The 19,250-nt window shown below is 37.4% G+C and overlaps 1 protein-coding gene across 2 annotated transcripts in view; it reads left to right on the forward strand.

The window, feature by feature from the left end:
* Nucleotides 1-9,364: 9,364 nt before the first annotated feature.
* MIPOL1 (mirror-image polydactyly 1) overlaps nt 9,365-19,250 on the forward strand; it is a 317,520-nt gene continuing 307,634 nt past the window's right edge. The window contains exon 1 of one of the 2 annotated variants that reach the window (XM_043556024.1): nt 9,365-9,639. The gene's annotated coding sequence lies outside the window, so the exon portion shown is untranslated. Of the gene's footprint in view, nt 9,648-19,250 lie in introns of both variants that reach the window. The other variant, XM_043556023.1, reaches the window with a different exon arrangement.

Below are 19,250 nucleotides of genomic sequence, written 5' to 3' on the forward strand. Positions count from 1 at the left end.
GGCATTTAATAAATATTAATTTAGTTAATGACTCACATTTGACCCAGAAGAATGTCTCATACCCTTTGAGTAATCACTCCTCTTTTATCCTTCTCCGATCTCCTGGCAACTGCTAATATACTTACTGTCTCTATGGACTTACCTAATTCTGAATATTGCATATAAAAGGAATTATACAATATGTAACCTTTCATGCTTAAATTCTTTCACTTAGTATCATGTTTTAGAAATACTCACCGCCTGGTCGCTGGTCGTTGAGCTCTGTGCTGACAGCTCAGAGCCTGCAGCCTGCTTTGGATTCTGTGTCTCCCTCTCTCTCTGCCCCTGTCCTCCTCATACTCTGTCTCTCTCTCTCAAAAATAAATAAACATTAAAAAATTAAAAAAAAAAAGAAATACACCCACTTTGTAGGATGTATCAGTACTTTATTCATTTTTACAGTTGAGTAATAATTCCGTTTTATGTTCCACAATTTATTTATTCACTCATTTATTGATGGATTGTTTCCACCTTTAGGCTATTAAGAATAATGCTGCTATAAACATTTGTGTACAAATTTTTGTGTGGCCATATATTTTTCATTTTCCTTGAGTATATACATAGGAATGGGATTATTGCAACTACCAACTATTTTCCACAGGGGCTATACTATTTTACATATCCAAAGAAATGTGCAAGTCTTCCTACTTCTCCACATTCCTCCCAAAACATATTTTCCTTTAGTTTTATTTATTTATTTATTTATTTATTTATTTATTTTTTATTATAGCCATCCTAGTCTGCATGAGGAGGTGGTATCACATTGTGGCTTTAATTTGCATTTCCTCAGTGGCCAATGAAGTTGGCCATCTTTTCACATGCTTGTTAGCCATTTGTATATCTTCTTTGGAGAAATATCTATTCAAGTCCACTGATTATTTTTTTATTGGACTATCTTTGTTATTGAGTTGTAAGAGTTCTTTATAAGCAGTAAAACCTCAGATTTTGAGTAACTTGTTCTGTGAGTGTTCTGCAAGATGATCAAATATGTTCAATAAATTTTAACTTGATAAACAAGCAATGTCTTGCAATATGAGTAGTATGTGATGCCAAATGTCACATGATCAAAACTGAGCCAATAGTTCTTTGTGTCTTTCTCACTGCGGGATTATGGGTGATCATCTCTCATGCTCGGATGCTTGGTCTCAAGCCACTATGTTTGGCAGCAATCAGTGATTTTTCAGAACATTGGAAGGTGCCTACAACTGGCACTAGTGTATTTTTTGCCACTTCAAAGCACCTATGGACAGTCCTTTGCTTTTCCATGTAAGAGTAAGGTTAGGAATGCTTTGCTTCATTCTAGGTCAGGCTGCCTGCAGATATAGACCCTTTCCTCTGCTGCCTTATTGCTAGTTACATTAAATACAGTATTTGACAAGAGTTTTTTTTTAATTTTTTTAACATTTTATTTATTTTCAAGAGACAGAGAGAGACAGACAGAGGGCAAGTGAGGGAGGGGCAGAGAGAGAGGGAGACACAGAATCCAAAGCACGCTCCAGGCTCTGAGCTATCAGCACAGAGCCTAACATGGGCTTGAACTTACAAACCATGAGATCATGACCTGAGCTGACGTCAGATGACACCCAGGTGCCCCGACAAGAGTTTATTAATACTGTACTGTAGTCAACATACGTGCGAGCATGTACAATGGCCCCCATGCAGGAAAATATTCCATGGAGCCAATAGAGAGTAGTGATTCTGTTAGTGTTAGTGAAAGCTGGAAAGTTGTCCTACACAATAACCCTCCTCTCTCTTGTCTCCCTCACACCAGCCACGAAGGTTTTCAAAGGTAAGTGCAGGTTAATTTGTTTATTTTTCTTCATATTTTATAGTTTCTTTATTATTTTGTATATCACAGTATTATAATCATTTTTAAATGAATATTTTAGGTTGTGGAGTCAATCATCTGAGTTTCTGTTATTTCTTATGGGGAAATTCATTTTGATATACAAGTGCTTTGGATTACAAGCATGTTTCTGGAATGAATTATGCTCACAAACCAAGGTTTTACTGTATTCTGTATATTAAACTCTTAGATACATGATTTGCCCATGTTTCTCTGACTCTGTAAGTTGTCTTTACATTCTTGATAATATTCTTTGATGCCCAAAAGTTTTTAATTTTGGTGAAATCCAACTTATCTATTTGTTCTTTTGTTGCTTATGTTTTTGGTGTCAAAGAATTCACTGCCAAACTCAAGGTAATAAAGATTTAATCCTAAATTTTCTCATAATAGTATTATAGTTTTAACTGTTTATTTATGTTGTTGGTTAATTATGAGTTAATTTTTGTGCAAGCATACCTCTGAGATATCACGTGTGCGTTCACTTCCAGACCATGCAGTAAATCAAATGTCACAATAGACTCAAATGAATTTTTTGGTTACCCAGTGTATATAAAATTTACATTTACATTACACTGTAGTCTATTAAGTGTGCAATAGCATTATGTCTAAAAAAAAACAATGTACATAATTTCACTTAAAAATATTTTATTTCTAAAAATGCTATCAGGTGCACTTTTAGCGGGTCATAACCTTTTTGTTGGTGGAGGGTCCTGCCTCAAAGTTGATGCTGCTGATTGATCAGGGTGGTGGTTGCTGAAGTTGAATGGCTGTGACAATTTCTTAAAATAAGACCTTTGCCACATCCATTGACTCTTCCTTTCATAAATCATATTTCTGTAGCATGCTTTAATAGCATTTTACCCACAATAGATCTTTCAAGATTGGAGTTTCAATTGTCTCAAACCCTGCCACTGCTTTATCAACTAAGTTTATGTCATATTCTAAATCCTTTGTTTTCATTTCAACGATCCTCACAGCATCTTCATTAGGAGTAGATTCCATCTCAAGAACCCACTTTTTTTTTTGTGCCTAAGAAGTAACTCACCTGTTAAAGTTTGATTATGAGATCAAAGCAAGTCAATCATATCTTTAGGCTCCACTTGTAATTCATTTTTCTTGCTATTTCCACCACTTCTGTGGCTGTTTCCACCACTGAGGTCTTAAATCCTTGAAAGTCATCATTGAGAGTTGGAATCAAATTCTTCCAAGCTCCTGTTAACGTTGATATTTCAATTTCTTCCTATGAGTCACAGATATTATTAATGACATCTAGAATGGTGAATCCTTTCCAGAAGGTTTTCAATTTGTTTTGCCTGGATCCATCAAAGGAATCACTCTCTATGGCTGCTACAGCTTTACAAAACATATTTCTTAAATAATAAGACTTGAAAGTCAAAAATACTCCTTGATCCATGGGCTGCAGAATGGATGTTGTGTTAGGCCTAAAAACAACATTAATCTCATCACACATCTCCATCAGAGCTCTTAGGTGATCAGGTGCATTGTCAATGAGCAGTGATATGTTGAAAGGAATTCTTTTTTCTGAGTAGTAGGTCTCAACAGTGGGCTTAAAATATTCAGTAAACCATGTTATAAACAGATTGTTATCATCCAGACTTTGTTGTTACCTTTATAAAGCACAGGCAGAGTAGATTTAGCATAGTTCTTAAGGGCCCTAGGAACTTTAGAATGATAAATGAGCATTGCCTTCAACTTAAAGTCACCAGATGCATTAGACTCTTATAAGAGAGTTAGCCTATTCTTTGAAGCTTTTGAAGCCAGGTATTGCCTTCTCCCTATCTATGAAAATCCTAGATGCCATCTTTTTCCAATAAAAGGCTTTTTCATCCACACTGAAAATCTGTTGTTTGGTGTATCCACCTTCATTAATTATCTAGATCTTCCAGATATCTGGCTGCTTCACCTTGCACTATTGTGTTCTGCAGATGGCTTCTTTTTTTATACCTCAAGCTCTTCTTTGGCAGCTTCCTCATCTTTCTCAGCCTTCATAGAAATGAAGAGAGTTAGGGCCTTGTTCTGGATTAGGCTTTGGCTTAAGGGAATGTTGTGTCTGGTTGATCTATGCAGACCACTAAAATTTTCTCCCTAAGAGCAGTAAGACTGCTTTGCTTTCTTGTTCTTGCGCTCACTGGAGTAGAACTTTTAATTTCTTTCAAGAGCTTTTCTTTTGCATTCACAACTTGGCCATTTGGCACTAAGGCCTACCTTTCAGCTTCTGTTGGCTTTTCAATAAGCTTTCCTCACTCAGCTTAATCATTTCTAGCTTTTGAATTAAGGTGAGATCCCACCGCTGCCAGAAGTGCTTTGGGGCACCTGAGAGGCTCATTTGATTAAGCATCTGACTTTGGCTCAGGTCATGATCTTGCAGGTTGTGAGTTCAAGCTCTGCATTGGGCTCTGTGCTTACAGCTTAGAGTCTAGAGCCTGCTTTGGATTCTGTGTCTCCCTCTTTCTCTGCCCATCCCCCACTTGCACTCTGTCTCTCTCTCGAAAAAATGAATAAACATTAAAAAAGATAATAAGGCATAATTTTTTAAAAATGGAAAAAAAAGTGAGAGGTATAGGGGTTCAAGTGTTTACTTGAATTTCTTTGGGGCCCCTTGCAATTTTCTATGAACTTGAAGATTAGTTTACCAATTTATTCAAGAAAGGCCATTAGGATTTCTGTAGGGATTGGACTGAATCTGTAGATCACTTTGGACTGAATCTGTAGAGTAGTGCAATTCAGTTGTGCCATCTTTTAATCTGTAATCATAGAACACCTTTCCACTTACATCTTTAATTTCTTTCAGCATTGTTTTGTAGCTTTTAGTGTACAAGTCTTTCACAAACTCTTTGGCTAAATTTATCACTCATATTTTATTCTTTTGGGTTCTGTAGTAAAGTATTTTATTTCCTTTTTGGATTATTTATTGCTGGTGTATAGAAACAATTGATTTTTGTCTATTGATCTTGTGTCTTCCAACTCTGATGAATTCATGTATTAATTTTTTTGTGGGTTCTTTGGTATTTTGTCTATGTAGAATCATGTCATTTGCAAATAGGGATAATTTTACTTCTTCCCTTCCAATTTAGATGCCTTTATTTTTCTTTCATAATTGCTCTCTCTAGGATTTCCAGTACAATGTGAATGGCAGTGATAATATTAGGCATCCTTGTCTTGTTCTTGACCTTAGGGGAAAAGCTTTCAGTCATTATCATTGAATGTTACATGTGGATTTTTCATGATTTTTTATCATGTTAAGGAAGTTCCCTTCAATTCCTATTTTTCTGAGTATTTTATCATAAAAGGAAGTTGAATTTTGTCAAGTGCTTTTTCTATAATTTATTGAGATGATCATGTGGGCATTTTTCCTTTGTTATATTAATATGTTGTGTTATATAGATTGAGTTATATTGAACCACCCTTGTATTTCTGGGATAAATCCTTTTAATGTGATTTTGAGTCTGGCTTGCTAGTAGTTGTTGAGAATTTTTGCATCATAAGGGGACTGGTTGGGGATACTGGTCTGTAGTTTTCTTGTGATGGCATTAGTATAAGGGTATAAGGGCATAAGGGTAAAGCTGATTTCATGGAGTATATCAGGAAGCATTTACTCCTCTTCTTTTTTTGAGTAAAACTGTTAATTCTTCTTTATGTGTAGAATTGCCCAGCAAAGCCATTTAGTCTTGGATTTGTTTTTATTTTTTTTTCAACGTTTATTTATTTTTGGGACAGAGAGACAGAGCATGAACGGGGGAGGGGCAGAGAGAGAGGGAGACACAGAATTGGAAGCAGGCTCCAGGCTCCGAGCCATCAGCCCAGAGCCTGACGCGGGGCTCGAACTCACGGACCGCGAGATCGTGACCTGGCTGAAGTCGGACGCTTAACCGACTGCGCCACCCAGGCGCCCCTGTTTTTATTTTAATTACTGATTCAGTCTCTTTGCTATAGGTCTGTTGAGATCTTTCTATTTCTTCTAGAGTAAGTTTTGGTAATGTGTGTTTCAGGAATGTGTGCATTTAATCTACATTATTTGCTGGCATACAAATGTTCATAATATTCTCTTATAATTATTTTAATTTATCTAAGGTCAGTAGTAATGGCACCACTTTCACTTCTAATTTACTTACATCTTTACTCTTTTCTTCACCAATCTAGTTGAAGTTATTAGAATTTTTAAGTATTCATTTGTCTCACTTGTAATCTTTATTATTTCCTTCCTTCTGCGGGTTTAGGTTTAGCTTGCTCTTCTACTTCCTTACGGTATAAAGTTAAGTTTTTGTTTTGAGAGGTCTTCTTTTTAAATATAATCATCTACAGCTATGAATTTCTCTCTTAGCACTGCTTTCACTGCATTCCATTACTTTTGGAATGTCATATTTTCATTTTCATGTTTCTCAAGGTGGTGTTATGTGTTGAATTGTGTCCCTCCAAAAAGATGTAAAGTCTAATCTACAGCACCTCAGAATAAGACCTTATTTGGAAAGAGGGTCTTTGCATAATAATCAAATTATAGTGAGGTCATTAGGTGATCTTAATACAGTGTGATTATATCCTTATAAAAATGGGGAAATTTGGACACCGAGGCAGACATGCACAGAGGGAAGACATTATCAAGAGGCATGAAAATGCCACTTGATTATTATGCTCGGTAGAATGTCTTGAAATCAGGAATTGTATGGCCTCCACTTTGTTCTTTCTCAAGCTTGCTTTGACTATTCAGGGTGTTTTGTGGTTCCATATGAATTTTACAATCTTCTTTCTGTGTTTATGCAAAAGATGCCTTGGGATTTTGATCAGGATTGCACTGAATCTGTAGATCACTTTGGGTACTATGTACATTTTAACAATATTCTCTTCCAATTCACAAGGACGATGTCTTTCCGTTTGTATTTTCTCTTAGCAATATTTTATAGTTTTTCAGTGTACAAGTCTTTCACCTCCTCAGTTTATTGCTAAGTATTTTATCCTTTTTGATGACATAGTAAATGAGATTTTAATTTCCTTTTCAGATTGGTAATCCTTAGTGTATCGAAATACAATTGATTTATATATATGTGAAATCTTGTTTCTACTTCTCTAGATTACCCTGCCTAAATGCACATGGCATTCTCATGTACTTGTATACATAGTTTTTATTAATTACTCTATTTCCAGAACTGATTGCAGTGCCTGGCACATTGCAGGAGGCTTAAGATATTTGTGGAGTTGAGAGCATTCATGATCTGACATTCTTTTGCTCCCTGTAAAAAAAAAAGGGAGTTCATTTTCTTTTTCCTCTCATCCTTATTGAGATTTCTGCAAAAGCCCAACTTTTAAAAGTGATGATCTTTGATAATTAGCTTGAGAACAGGAAAGAACGCTATAATAGGTCTCCTTCATTTCTTACAGACTGGCAACTGTTAGGATAGAGAATAAAGAAATGTGTATATGAGCAACAGTGGTGTGAAGAGGTTTGGGAAAAAAATAGCTATTGAGATCTGAAAAATTCAGGAAAAGAACATTAAAAAGTTACCTTGAGTAAGTTAGAGGAAGGACTAGGGAGAAAGACCTAATGTTTGATATCACTGGATACAAAGGTGGAAGAAAAAACAACTTACCAAAGGGAAAGATAACATGGGGTTTTCTCTTTACCTTAGACTTTTAGCAGCCAGATGAGCTTTTAAAAACTAGGGTTAGGGGCGTCTGGGTGGCTCAGTCAGTTGAGTGTCCGACTTCAGCTCAGGTCATGATCTCGTGGTCCGTGAGTTCGAGCCCCGCGTCAGGCTCTGGGCTGATGGCTCAGAGCCTGGAGCCTGCTTCCGATTCTGTGTCTCTCTCCCTCTCTGCCCCTCCCCCGCTCATGCTCTGTCTCTCTCTGTCTCAAAAATAAATAAACGTTATGGGGCGCCTGGGTGGTGCAGTCGGTTAAGCGTCCGACTTCAGCCAGGTCACGATCTCGCGGCCAGTGAGTTCGAGCCCCGCGTCAGGCTCTGGGCTGATGGCTCAGAGCCTGGAGCCTGTTTCCGATTCTGTGTCTCCCTCTCTCTCTGCCCCTTCCCCGTTCATGCTCTGTCTCTCTCTGTCCCAAAAATAAATAAATGTTGAAAATAAATAAATAAATAAATAAACGTTAAAAAAATTAAAAAAAAAAAAAAAACAACTAGGGTTAATATACCTTTACCCAAAGAAAAATAGTATAATCACTTTCTCTAAATTTAACTTACAAACCCATTATTTGTTTTGAATTTTCTCAATGTTGTGGTCACTCTCCCCCCTTGTTTCTTGTTATTTCTTAGCTAGGAAAAGCAACTTTCTCTTCTTCCTTTTACACATAATTTGGGGTGGCCTTAAACCTTTTCAGAAGTCATTCTTGATTGTAATGCCCTTCCTACCTACTCTAACAAACTATACTACTTCTCTATTTTCTCTATATTTGTCTCATATATATGATGGTACTTTGTGTCAATAAATATCTATTTCAGACCTTGACTGAAGTAAAGAAAAATGTATTTCAAAGCTGAATCTGTAACAAACATCTTCAGACACTGTCCATTCATTACAATAAAATAGCCAATAGCTTATGAATATTATAACCTATTTTGTTTCAACCAACTTATATCCCATTTTTTATGTCTTATTTTTTCACTCCCCTTTTTTGGATTTAATAAAGTGTTGGGAAACTGTCCACACTTCCTATTATGCCAATTCTCTGGGGGATGTGGTGTAAAAAACCATTACTATTGCTTATCAAACACCCAGAAGAGTTCCAGGCACATAGTATGTACTCAATAAATATTTGGTATCTGAAGGAGTTAAGGTGACATTTATAAAAGCAATACTGATATGGGGAACAAGAAAACCACATCTGAATTACTAGCAGTTATTTAACAATGTCAGTCCTTTCTTGTCTAAACACAGAAATACATGAATTGAGGACTTAATTCTTTAATTCTGGAAGGTTTAACACTGAGACTTAAAGAATCCATTAGTTGAACATAAGCATCCAGATCTCGTTCTAGTACTTCAGTCAAAAAGTTTACCACCCTCAAGTTTTAGTTTGTAAATATTCCCTGGTCAGGAGCTAGGTATTGCTTTTTGCTCACCCAACTGGAGTCCAACTTCAGCTCTTTTCATTCAACCATCACTTCGCAATATGCCCCCCTCCCGGTGTCCTCTCATCCCAAACCACACACAAACCAACCAGAAAACCGCAATTCCTCCAACTTCTTGGACAGTGCAAGGCTAAAGTTGAGGCCACAAGACACGTTTTTAACCACAAGGTTTCCTCCTCTAGCCCGATTAGGTTTTGTCGGGGCAATATTTTGCTGTAATAGAACGCGCTCGTAGTCTCGGAGTGGACACCGTAGCGTCCAGCCGGCGCAGTCACAGGAAACTACTAAATCCGTCTTCTTCTCCAAACTCTTACAAGTACTTCCCAAGCTGGCACAGTCCTCCAGAAGCCCCGCCCCGTGGTTTTAGCACCGCGGTTTGCGCATGCCCAGTGAGCGCCGCAAGCTCCCGCCGGGCGCCCGTTCCGCCTTGGTTCCCCGTGGCCCCGGCGCGCGGCGTGCGTCTGGCTTCCTCCCCCATCGGGCCCCGCCCGGTCGTTTGCGGGCGCGCGCACCTTCCCAGGCGGGCGGGCGGGCTTCAGGGTCGAGAGGCTCCCGAGCGAGCGTCGATTGGCTGATGTGGTGGCCACGCGTCGGGCCTCTGAAACTCGGGGCGAGCGCCCAGAGTCGGCTCGCCAGGCAGTGCCAGGCGCATCTCAGGTAAACAGGTAGGCTGGGAGGTTCGGGCGACCGGCGAAAAGGAGGGGGTGGGCTTAGATCCAGCCCTGGAATTTCCGGCCGCAGCCTCCTTGGAGCAGAAGGGGCGGCGCGGAGTCTGCACCCAGTGAATGTTGACTCCCTATGGCCGGCAGTGATAGGGCTCACGCGAAGGTCAGCGTCGTGGGGTCCTCAGGTCCTCTTTCTGGGCATAGTTTCGGCACCCTCCTGTTTCTTATTACAGAAGTTCAACAGCTGAGCATTTATTCAAGAGTGTAGATTTTTGTTTGTTTTTCCCTTAAGTGGCTGTTAGTTGGAGAGTTCAGGTCCTGGCTCAGCCCATGACTCTGTGTCCTTGAGAGTGACTTAATCTTTGTGGATTTCAGTTCTCGCACTTATAAGTTTTAGCATAGAAGACGGTGCTTCTTTAGGCACTAGGAGCGGAGCTGTAGAAAGGTACTGTTAGAAATTTTTAGGTTCACAGTGTGCCTGAGCCCAAATTTTTCTGGAAGGTGACACCACCCAACAGTATTTGTGAAATATTTTAAGCTCCATGAATGGAAGTAACTAAACACAAGGTAGCAGCAGGATGGTAGAAAGAAAGAAAGAAAGAAAGAAAGGAAGGAAGGAAGGAAGGAAGGAAGGAAGGAAGGAAGGAAGAAAGAAAGAAAGAAGCTTTCCACAAGAGCAGGCTTTTTGAAAAGCTCCTTTGAACATTTTATGCAGATTAAATCACTGTGGAGATAGACAAAGGTAAACCAAAACAAAGGGCCAAACAAAACCACTTTTCAAGGCTCCCCCACCCTCCCGGTAACTTTAACATACTATCATAAGTTACTGGCTTTTCAAAGTTTCACCTTGGCATCTAGTGTGGTACTAACCGAAAATGACAGGTGCATAATCATTTGGGTATCCTGTGCAATAGTATACCAAGAAAAATAACTAAGTTGACTTCTATATAACAGGAATTAAGAGATCTCATTGGTGAGAAGTAATGATGATAAGTCAGAAAAATGAAAGGGTGGACAGTCCTTTAAAGGAATAGATTTTATAAAAATCTTTTTAGTGTGTTAATTTTTAAGGTATAATACACATAGAGAAAACCGCATAAATCAAAAGTGTACAGAGCATACATATCCATGTGTCTAGTACCTAGATCAAGAAAGGACATTACTTGAATCTTAGGAACTCCACTTTGTGTGATTCCGTTCCAGAGGTAACCATTATGTCAATTTCTAAAGTCATCTATGAATTTACTTGTTAATTGGCTTTATATAAATGGAATCATGCAGTAAATAGTCCTTTGAGTGTCACTTTTGCTCACTATTGTGTTTGTGAGATTTACACAAATTATGTAGCAGTAGTTCTTATGCTGTATAGTGTTCCATCCAGTTTTTGGCTATTATGAACATTTTTGTAAGTAGAGTTGACCCTTGAACAACATGTGTTTAGACTGCAGGGGTCCACCCATGTGTGGATTTTTTTTTTTTATAAATATAGTATACAACTGTAAATGTATATTCTCTTCCTTATGATTTTCTTAATGTTTTCTCTAGCTTTAGTGTAAGAATATAGTATATAGCAGCGCCTGGGTGGCTCAGTAGGTTAAGCGTCCGACTTCAGCTCAGGTCATGATCTCGCGGTCCGGACCGTGAGTTTGAGCCTCGCGTCGGGCTCTGTGATGACACCTTGGAACCTGGAGCCTGCTTCTGTTTCTGTGTCTCCCTCCCTCTCTGCCCCTCCCCCATTTGCGTGCTCTCTCTCTGCCTTTCAAAAATGAATAAATGCTAAAAAACTTTTTAAAAAAGAACATAGTATATAATACATGCACCAAATGTGTGTTAATAGACTATGTTATCGATTAGGTTTCCAGTCAGCAGTGGGCTGTTAGTAATTAAATTCTTAGGGAGTCAAAAGTTAAACTTGTATATTTGACTGTGTAGGGTTGGTGCTTCCAACCCTTGCATTATCCAATGGTCAGCTGTATTTTGGTGAACCTATGTATACATTTCTGTTAGATATACACGTACCTGTTGGTGAAATGTCTATAGGGTATGCAGGTATGTATTTCTTGTGTATATTACCAAAAAAGTTGTTCGAATCAGTTGTTTCAACACTCCTACTTGGCATTGTTTGAGAATTCTGGCTCCTCCAAGTGCTCGTGACACTTAGTGTTGTCTTTTCCATTTTTTCCATTCTGGTGGGTGTGTAGTGGTATCACGGTGTTTTTCCGTAATTTCCTTAATGACTAGTAATACTTAACACCTTTTCATATGTTATTGGCCATTTGGATATCCTCTATTGCAAGGGTCATCAAATTTTTTTGTTAGGGGCCAAATAGTAAATATAGGCAGTCCTTGCATTGTATAGATTCATTTAAAAATTCTTTTCGTAATGTTTTACTTATTTTTGAGACAGAGAGAGACAGAGCATGAGCAGGGGAGGGGCAGAGAAGGAGGGAGACACACAAACAGAAGCAGGCTCCAGGTTCCAAGGTGTCAGCACAGAGCCCAACGCGGGGCTCGAACTCGCAAACGGTGAGATCATGACCTGAGCTGAAGTCGGCCTCTTAACCTACTGAGCCACCCAGGCATCCCTGTAAAGATTCATTTAAAGCACTACCATATAAAGCTATGACTGCTTGCGTTTTAGGCTTTGCAGTCCATATACAATATACAGCTTCTATTTTATTTTCTTCCTTCTTTTCCTTCCTTCTCTTTTTCTTTTCTTTCTTTTTTGCCTGCCTGCTTGCTAGCTTGCCTTCCTTCCCTCTCTCCCTCCCTCTCTTCCTCCCCCCTTTCTTTGATTCTTGTTTCATAGACTGCCAACCTACTATGTTGGAAAATGTTCAAAATGACAGTTCAATCTTTAGCCCATTGGTGGTGGTGAAATTATTAGTTGAGAGGGGCTACATTGGAAAAAAAAAAACCTGAAAACTAACAGTATTAAGTATTGTGAGCTGTAGTGTTTTGAGGTTAAATAATAGTGTTAAGCAGCATGTGCTATAGTGTTTTGGAGTTAAATTTTAAATCTCTAAGTATATTTTCTTTGCTTCTTACCTGTTTTACCTCAGGGCTAATTAGATAGCTGGTTCAGGCTTCCCTAAACTGTTCTTACTGCTCCTACTTTTTCCCAGTCCTTTATAACTGAGAAACAAAAGACAGGTAAAAGGTGAGAAAAGACAGGAGATACAACCCATTTTCTGATAGTGCATAAAATGCTAAGAAAGGGATGAATATCCAAACAGTTCTGGACACTTTGAGGAAAAAAAAAAAAAAAGTACAAAAAGCATAAAATACTTTTTGCAGTACTTTCAGATACTGTCTTTTGAGCCATTCCATCATGGGATGACATGATTAAAATTTTTATCTACCTGATTGAATATTCTCATAATATGGAAAGTAATAACCAATGGCTTGGGCCATGAAACTCAGCTATTTCATCCCTGCCCGTGATAGAGGTCCTCTCTTCTTTAAATGCCACATTGGACTGTCCAGTTCATCTTCTCTTACTTTGGGCCCCCTGCATTTCACTCAGTACCAAAAAATATCAAAAAACTTTGGAAAATATCAAAAAAAATTTTTTTGACTATTATTTCAGTCTATGTTAACATTTTTAGCTAACAATTTCTCTTATTTTAGGTGGTTTATAGAAGTGAATTTATGAATGTAGTTAGATAATATGCTAAAACTAATGAGAGAGTTAGGGGTATTCTCATCAACTTGATCTTTTCTTTGAGATAGATAACTGAGTTTTGGTCATTCTTACTTGATTATTATGAGATAAGATAAAATATTAAGATTTAAGATAAGCCACTAGACCTAGCTTCCACCACCAACCACTGCTGTCCTTACTCCTTTCTTACATAGAAATTTTGGATCCATTTCTGCAATTATATGCATGTGTTTTTACACACACATTCACACATATTTTGACTAATGCAAATACCTTACTGCTTCATAATTGCCACACAAAATAATTGTACTTATATGCATTGTTTTAACTGTACTTCTTGCATCAGAGTTGGAGTCATTACAAATATTAGGGTTGGTAAAGGGTATAAAGTGGATCTAATATAGGAACAAATGGGGTGTTTATGTAATGCAAATGTTTAACAGTGCTGGACCGTGGACATCTGGACCCAGATGTTGTCATTAGCTTCCTAGAGTACCTACTTTCCTGGACATTGCCTGCATCATATTGTCATTGTCAACCTCTGGGACTCTGTATTTTCTAGGATTCCAGTGGGGACAAACCTTGCCTTTTCTGGTTGCAGTTTCAATTTTTAGATGCTTCATTTAGGTTATATTTAATCTTGTTTTCTTTATTTAAAGTGACTGTATTTCTCTGCTACGATTTATTATTTGTTGCTTTTATACTTCCCGTCCAGCAGATTTATTACTAAAATGTCTAGATACATGTGACTGGGGATGGGCAGAGGATAGTTCATTTTCATCTCACATGCCACCTACAGAGATTGTTTTAGGGTTGGTGAAAGAAAAAGGTAAATCCACAACATCAATTTTTGCTGCTCTTGTTAGTACTTTATTATTATTCTCAATACATTAATCAGTTTTTGCTGCTCTTGTTAGTGTATTATTACTCTCAACTTCCATTCAATATCTTGGATTTTGATACTATTATAAAGAGGGGATAGGGCTGTTTTAGGACATTGACTGTAAAAGCAATGTGCCATAATGCAAAAGCAGAATAAGTGTGGCTTACTACCTGTCTACGTTAACCTTTCCTGGAATTTGGTTTTTATAAAATGAGGCATTTTGACCAAATATCTCTAATCCTTGGTAACTCTTTTCAAAAGACTTCGTAGAGAAGCACAGAATTTAGAATTTAAATTACCCTAGAGGTCATTTAGGCCTCATTTTTTCTCAGTGAAGATACTGAGACATTGTAGTTAGCCACATAGTTACTAGAATCTAGTTCTCCTGACTTTTATTTCGGTTTCCTTTTCTGTTATGCTACTTGTAAGAGCCAGCCTTCTGAGATAACCCTGGTATTCACACTCTTGTGTAATCCTTTTCCCTTGAGGTTGACTACTAAAAGGCTCACTTCTGATAGACTATGTCAAAAGTGCTGGGCTGTCACTTACGAGATTATGTTATAGTAGACTATAACCTCCTTTTTGCTGTACCTTTCTTGCTTGCTCACTTTGATGTAGCCATCTGCTATCTCATGAACTGACCTTAGAAAGATCCCCCTGTCAAGGAATTGAGGAGAGCCTTTGGCCAATAGCCCACAAAGAATTGAAGTTCTCAGTTCAGTAACCCCTAGGAAGTGAATCCTGCCAACAGCCACTGAGTCAAGTTGGAAAATCTTGTCCCAGTGAAACCTTAAAATGATTGTAGCCCTGCCTGATGCCTTGATTACCACCTTGTTAGAGACCCTGAACCCCAGGACCTATCTAAGCAGCAGTAGATTCCTCAGGAACTAAGATAACAAATGTGTGTTGTTTTGGCCTAAGTTCTGGAGTAATTTGTGTAGCAGCAACAGTTAAGTAATGAACTACTCGTAGTAATACTTAATTTATTGTAAAAGTTTATTTATTTTGAAAGAGAACACGAGCAAGTCAAGGAGAGGGAGAGAGAGAATCCCAAAAAGGCTCAGCACTGTCAGCGCAGAGCCCGATGTGGAGCTCAAACTCACCAACCACAAGATCATGACCTGAGCTGAAGTTGGACAGTTAACTGACTAGGCCATCCAGGTGCCCCAATTTTTAATTTTTTTAAAGGTTTTTTTTTTTCCCCTGAAGTTTATTTATTTATACTTAGAGAGGGAGAGAGAAAGAAAGAAAGAGAGAGAATGTGAGCAGGGGAGGGGCAGAGAGCTAGGATCCCAAGCAGGCGCTGCCAGCCAGCAGTGCAGAGCCCGACATGGGGCTTAAACCTACAAACTGCCAGATCATGACTTGAACTGAAAGCAAGAGTTGGATGCTTAAACAACTGAGCCATTCAGGCACCCCCAATTTTTAATTTTTAATAAAAATAAACTTTTTAAAAATAAATAGTTCATCCTGGAGTTTTGTGAACATAGCTTCAGTCTATTTTTATCATTTTAAACATATTTGAGAATATGTTATTTTTACTTTTTGAAAAGTAAAATAATCATTTAACTATTCTGTATTTGTTTTGGTTATAACTTAATTGCTGTATATTTGATTTCAAGACAGGCAACATAAGGAGATATTACTTTGAAAGTTGAGAATTAATACTTTGGTTGAGGGTTTCATTAAAGTGGCTAATTGATGAGACAAATTTACTGTAAATCTCCTTTTGGCACTTGACATGTTCACCTCTGATTCAGTTATTGTCTGTATTGAAGGTATTTTTAATTTAGATATTTTACTGTTTGGGATGCATATACTCATGTTGTTTAGTCTTGTTTATCTGTAGTTTTGCATTATGGTGATTTGATTGTAATAAATGCTATTTTGAGACTTGCCTGTAGTATTCCTGGATTTATAAATTTTGGAAGCTACTAGAGTACAACAGGGATTATTTTGCTGGAACCCTTAATCCTGAATCTTGTTTTATATTCTCTTGAAGTATACCAACTTCCCCTCCTTCATAATTGTGTCTTGAGAATTTTGCTGCTGTGGAACAAGTTTTAAAAAACTGGGGAAAAAAATGACATCTAATAGATAAGTTAACTTTTTAAAAACTTTATTGTGAAATGTAATACATGTAAAGAAAAGGATATAAAATAATGTGGACAGTTCAATGAATAATTAAAAAGTTAATACCCCTGTAACTACCATCAAAATATTAATGTGCGAGTACTTGCTTTGTATATGTATTTTTTGTTTTTTTAAATGCTGAGTAAATATGAGTGTGTGTGAGAGAGGAACAGATGTGAATTCTGTGGTTGGTGCCATGCTTTATCGTGACTGTTAGATGAAGTTTCTTAATGCTGTTTTTAAAATTTCTTTCCTTACTGATTTGTGTGTGTGGCGTGGTTGTGGGCTGTGGGTGTGTGCGAGCACGCACGTGCTCGCTTGATTGATAAATACTGAGAATTTACAGTGTACTAAATCTCTGTGTGTAATCATAGATTTATTTCTCCCTAGTAGTTCTATCAATTTTTGATTTATTTATTTTCAGGTCATGTTATCAGAAACATTCAACTTTATAAGTAGTCTATCTTCTTATGAATTGAAGCTTTTTCTCCCCAGTAAGAAGTGTTCCTTTTTATCTCTAGTAATGCCTTTTGTTTTAAAGTCTGCTCTGAGTTTTAAAAATGTTTTAATGTTTATCTATTTTTTTAAAGTGCTTTTTTTTTAATGTTTATTTTTGAGAGAGAGAGAGAGAGAGAGAGAGAGTGCAAGTGGGGGAGAGGCAGAAAGAGAGAGGGAGACACAGAATCCGAAGCAGGCTTCAGGCTCTGAGCTATCAGCACAGAGCCTGACTTGGGGCTCCAGCTCACTAACCATGAGATCATGACCTGAGCCCGAGTCAGACGCTTAACTAACTAGGCCACCCAGGTGCCCCTAATGTTTATTTATTTTTGAGAGAGAGAGTATAAGCAGGGGAAGGGCAGAGGGGGTGGGAACAGAGGATCCCAAGTGGGCTCTGTGCTGACAGCAGAGAGCCCAACAGGGGGTTCGAACTCACAAACTGTGAGATCGTGACTTGAGCTGAAGTCAGAGGAGGCTTAGTCGACTGAGCCACCCAGGCGTCCCAAGTCTAGTCTGCTATTTTTAAAAGCTGTTAATTTTGAAATAATTTTAGATTCACTAAAAAGTTAGAAAAATACTACAGAGTTCCTGTAAAAATTCTTCACCCTACTTCTAATGTTAATACAATGTGTAATCATAGTACAATGATCAAAACCAAGAAATTAATATTGTTATAATATTCACAAAACTATACACTTTATCCAAATATCACCTGTTTTTCCATTAATTTTGTTGTTATTGTTGTTGTTCTAGGACCCAATCCAGATCCCATGATGCATTTAGTTATGTTTCCTTAGTCTTCTCTTGTCTGTGATCTCTTGAATTTTGATACCTATGTCAGCCTTCTTTTGGTTAATGTGGGCATAGAATTGGATTTTTAAAAATCCAATAGGGCATCTTTGTCTTACATTTGGAGCATTTGGTGATCATTAAATCCATTCATATATTATTCCATTTTCAGTTATTGTGGAAATTATATATCCTTTACCATTCTTTTGTAGAAGCATTGCGTCCTGGGATGCATCTTTTCAGACTTTTATGCTTTTCCTTATATGTGTATATATACCCAAACACATGGTTTGGTTTGTTTGCTTTTTTATTTTAATGTAACAATGGTAATGCTTTATTATTTTACAATACTCTTTTTCATTTAGTAATATTTTATACATCTGTGTCAGTGTTTTTATATGCATAATAATGTTTATAGTATATAAGTACCATAGATGTTTTTATATGCATAATAATGTTTATAGTATATAAGTACCATAGATATATACCATATACCATATATATATATACCATAGATATATACTATAGATATAGTACCAACCCTAACCGCTAGACATTTGTGCTGTTTCCAGTTTTTTAATGGTATAAACAGCACTGCTATATACATTCTTGTATGTATATATTTGCACCCCTTGCTAGAACATAGATTTATAGAAGTAGAATTATGGAATCAGAGTTTGAATATCTAAAGTTTAATTGATATTGTGTGACTTTCTTGTTATTTTTTAATGGCATAGCTTTTATAAAAATAATATATGCTTGTTACAAACTCTTGCAAGCAACATATATAAAAAGATTACAGTGAAATGTTACCCCATATTCTATCACCCTAACCAAAACAACCTTCATTAAAAATCATAACAGAAACAGAATCATAACATTCTGTTTCTGTTTCTAAGAATGTTCAACATTTAAAACAAAACAAAATCTGCCTCTGTGGCTGAAATTTCACAGCATCAAGAATGAAAAAAAAAATTAAAGAAATCTTGAAGGTTTCCAGAGAGAAAACCAAAATAGAAAAAAGAACTGAGTGTACCAACAGCAGTCTTCTTGACCAGAATTGTGGCTACTTAACAATGAAGTATGGGAGTAGAACAAAGATATTTTCATGCCTGGAAAGCATCAGAAGTTAGGCTCAAGCAAAATAAAGAAGTGAAAGAAAGGCCTGGAATGTAGGAAACCATAAATCTAACCCAGGAGAACAGTGAAATGATGTTCTAGGAGGGACAGCTATATAGCTGGCCTAGAGAACATATGGTCCAGATTCAAGAGGAGCCTCCTCAGGAAGGAGGTTTTCAGGAGAGAAAGGGGATTTCAGAGATGTATAACCTCTGAGTCTGGAGTTTTCTCTGTTGGAAGGTTTCTTCAAACTATGAATTCAGTTTCTTTAATAGAAATAGGACTATTCTGGCTATCTATTCTTACTGTATTAGCTTTGGCAGGTTGTGTCTTTCAAGGAGTTTGTCAAATTTATAGATATGAAGTTCTTTGTAATAGTCCCTTTTTATCTTTTTCATCCCTATGGGATCACTTCTCTTCTTCCTGATACTGGCAATTTATATCTCCTTTATTTTTATCTTGACCAGCCTAGCTAGAAGCTTACCAATTTCTTTGATTTTTTTTTTTTTATACAGAA

Source organism: Prionailurus bengalensis, chromosome B3 (assembly GCF_016509475.1).
Source record: "Prionailurus bengalensis isolate Pbe53 chromosome B3, Fcat_Pben_1.1_paternal_pri, whole genome shotgun sequence".
NCBI lineage: Eukaryota > Metazoa > Chordata > Mammalia > Carnivora > Felidae > Prionailurus > Prionailurus bengalensis.